The sequence below is a fragment of the Coptis chinensis genome, chromosome 4, assembly GCF_015680905.1.
Source record: "Coptis chinensis isolate HL-2020 chromosome 4, ASM1568090v1, whole genome shotgun sequence".
Classification (NCBI taxonomy): Eukaryota; Viridiplantae; Streptophyta; class Magnoliopsida; order Ranunculales; family Ranunculaceae; genus Coptis; species Coptis chinensis.
The window spans coordinates 50,513,902-50,517,860 of record NC_141459.1 but is presented as its reverse complement, the minus strand read 5'-3'; the positions used below and the strand labels follow the sequence as shown (position 1 = coordinate 50,517,860).

The 3,959-nt window shown below is 38.2% G+C and overlaps 1 non-coding gene across 1 annotated transcript; it reads left to right on the top strand.

The window, feature by feature from the left end:
• Positions 1-2,397: 2,397 nt before the first annotated feature.
• On the top strand, positions 2,398-2,504 carry LOC147503864 (small nucleolar RNA R71). The gene has a single exon (XR_015194063.1). It is a non-coding gene; the product is annotated as a small nucleolar RNA R71 (small nucleolar RNA).
• Positions 2,505-3,959: the final 1,455 nt, after the last annotated feature.

Here is a 3,959-nt window from a genome sequence, read left to right as displayed (position 1 = left end):
GATGGAATGGAAAAAATGGGAATGTGGGTTTAGCACAAAACTCATTCATGGTGTAAGTATGAACTGTCTCAAATCTGAAAATGAAGGTGTCAGGTGGCTTGTCCTTGGGTATTATTTCTGTATTAGGAGGGTTTAGAAAATCATGAAGCATAGGAGAAGCAAGAAGGTCAAGTACAAACTCAAGGTTCCTTTGAAAAGGTGGAAGGTGGGAAATATTAGTGATGGAAGGTGAACGATCGACATGAGGATGTGAGGTGGGTGAATGGTGTTCCACTAGTGTTCTCAATTCTAGATCATCAGAAGCCTTGAGATATGCAAGACATTCCTCAATAGGTGGGTGAGAAGAATCAGTGGGATAGAGGTTGAAAAATTCTTCTTCCGTCATGGCGTCGAGGGATGAATGGATGTCAATAGGAGGGGACTCGTGAGGTGGAGAAGAAAGGTTGCAAAAGAGTCGAAGGAAATCTCCCTTAATTTCATCTACGTCTAGGGAGTCGAAATTGTGATCTTTGTCTTCTTCCATAACAGGGGTATCTACTAGTGTGGGGATTAAAGCATCGGCCGCACTAATGTGAGATACAAAACTCTCAATGGACTTTACTTCTCCTTCTACAGGCAAACCAAGTTGTCCCTACTTTTGTCTAAATATGTTAACTTTCACAGAAAGATTTCCAAAAGAAAGAGTCATTGAGCCATCCCGACAATTAATTTGGGCATTGGCGGTTGCCAAGAAAGGACTCCTTAAGATGATGGGAATGGAATCATGAGCAACTTCTATGTATAGAATAACGAAGTCAGCTGGATAGTAAAAGTCTTGAACTTTAACAAGAATGTTTTCAACTACGCCCTTGGGGTTCTTAATAGAACGATCGGCTAACTGCAAAGTCATTTTGGTTGGTTGAAGTTTTGTTAGACCTAGTTGTTTATATAAATAAAAAGGGAGTAGGTTAACACTCGCCCCAAGGTCTAATAGAGCAGTTGTTATGAAGTAATCTCCTAAGGTACATTATACAGTAGAATGACTAGGGTCCTTGTACTTAATAATTCCGTTATGTTCAGGTAGACTTTTTATAGCATCTAGAAAAGGTAGGTTTATAGTCAGATTTTTAAACACTTCTCTAATCTCATCAAAATTCTCATCCTTTTTAGACACAACTTGTCTCTGGGGATACGGTAGTTTATCTTTATATTTAGCATAAGGGTCAAAAGTATTATTAGTCTTCGCTTTATCTTTAGTCATTTTCCATCTAGGTGTCCATATTGGAACCTCTACTGGTGTAGGATCATTAATTTCTATGGTGGTATTTAGTAAGGTTGTACCTTTTGGTTGTGGTTGGACTGGAACTTCAACAGTTGTAGGGTCTTCAGTTTCTATGACAATATTCGGTATGGTTTCATTTTCAGCTTTCGTTTGCGGGCGATCTGTAAGCATAGTCACTTTGTTATCAACTACTCTAACTGAACGAAGGGTAGTGACTACCTATAGGTCCCCTTGGTTTATATCACCGTTACAGTGAATACTATTCACTTCAAAGGTGGTGTTTGTTGATGTAGGTTAGGTAGTACTTGACCTGGAAGCACACCTGTTTGGTTATTATTTTGGTTAGGAGACATGTCAATAACCTTTTAGCACAAAGACTGCATCATTTGAAATATTTGTTGCATAATTTGATTCTGATTTTGCGGCAAGGTTACTACTACTTCGTCTGTAGATGGTTTGACAGGTTGAGTGGCCATAGGAGGAGTGACTAAAACTAAGGCTTGTTGCGTGTCCATGTCTGGATGTTGATAATTCTGGGTCATGGGCACTAAACCTCTACTCTGGTCACCTAAGTTTCCTTGTCCTTGATGCGGAATAAACTAGTTGAAGTTTGTAGTGAGCCTAACGTTTTGATTATTAAAACCTGGAGGTGTAGCTTGTTGTCGTTGATTATAATTAGTGTTTTGCCTCCATTGTGTGTTTGGGTTGTTATTAAAAGCGCAAACATTTTCTGGCTGTGGTGGTGGATGTTCATAGACAAGAGGACAATAGAAGTCGAAATGCTCAAGACTAAAATAGACATTACAACGAGTAGAGTTTATGTTCATGACTGAAGTGGGTTATTGTTGAACAGAGATGGCATCTACCTTTTTAGTGAGGGCATCGATAAGAGTTCTTAGATCGGGATCAGGTTTAACCTTAAACATACTGGCAGCCTTAACTGTTGAAGAAAAAAAAGTGGAGTGGGAAGAGTTGTTACCTCCCCAATTGTTGTGTCTCTTAGATTGATTTTCTTAGAATTTATAAGTGTCTAAGGCTCCTTTACTAAGAGAACTACCCCCAATCATGATATCTAGAACCTCCTTATAATGATGTGAAAGGCCCTAGAAAATGCGCGGACAAGCGTGTCTTTCACAAGGTTATGATGTGGGCATTTAATGAGAAGATCAGTGAAATGATTCCAGGCCTCTGAAAAGGATTCATGAGGGTTTTGGTGGAAAAAATGAATCTTTTGAAGAATTTTATCTGTCTTCAATGGTGGGTAAAACTGTTCCATGAACAATTGAACAAGTTTAGCCCATGAGTCCACGGAGTTTGGCTTTTGGGGTAGTTAACCAAGACGCCGTCTTGTCGGCTAGGGTGAATGGAAACACCCTAAGTTTAAATTGATCCGGACTTACGCTAGGATGATGGAATGTAGTGAGAACTTGTTCTATCCTACGCATGTGTTGATAAGGTTTCTTGTGGTCTAAACCATGGAAAACTGGTAACAAGTTAAATATATTCGGGGTAATTCGAAAATCCCCCACTAGGTCTGCAAGAACGATGCATGACTTAGGTCCATCGATTAGGGCTTTGTAAAAATTAGAGAGAGGAGTCTCTGGTTCTTTAGCCATTATTGCAGGTGTGGTATGTGGTATTCTAGATAGGTTTGTGCATTAATGTTTACGATAGATAATGTTAGATGGTTTTTTTTCTTACCAGACCTTAATCTCATGCAAAGCTAAGTCTAATATGAAAGAACAATAACAACAGTCAAACAAGCCTGATTATACTAGAATGAAACTCCTCTGACATAAGAAACGAGTGAAAGAAGGAGAACATGAATGCCTCTTAGCTACGCTTATGAATAACATCTTCAATACGAATCTCAGTGTCCTATAGAAGCTTGGAATACTGAACTAGCAATTATTTCCAATGAAAATATGAATTGTAACTAACCTGTGTAAATTGGGCTTTCTTCAGAGGGGCGCAGGCGCGCTCAATTATAAAGTAACAAGGGCGCTTGCGCGCTGTAAAAGAAAACTGAAGAAAAACACAAACTTAGGTTACTGGAGGTCAGGGCATGGGCGCGCTCAAATATAGATATAATAGGGCGTGTGCATGCTCCAAAAAATTTGAATTTTTTTACAATAGTTTGCTAAGACGTCTAGTAAGTTGCATGTAAAATTTTAGAACAATCAGAGTTATGAAAGTCCTTCCTGCCCTGCAAAGTTTGTGAAACAGTTTTCAGACACACTACAAACAACTGAATGGTTAACCAATCAAAACAGAGACAAAAATCACCAAAATTTTACTGGAGACACCTAACAGATCATGCGTGTTCCTGTAAAAATTTTAGAATGGTTAACCTTCCTTATCAACTGTTGTTCCATAAATTAAGTGTTTCAAAACTACATAAACACACTGGAAACAATCCACTAGTTAGGTGGTCAAAACAGATCAAAAACTCTTCAAATATTTACTGGAAACTCCTGAATTATGATAGACACTCCTATAAAAAGTTTAGAATTTTTGGAACTGCCTAAGTAACCCTACTTGTCTGTTTTTCCAGAAACTTATGGTGTGAAAACGGAAATACACCAGTGTAAAGATGGTATTAGTTTACCTGGTAAAACAACTATGAAAAATCTTAAACAATTCCAGTAAATCAACAACACCTTAACTATTATGTCTGAAAAATTTCAGAATTTTCAGA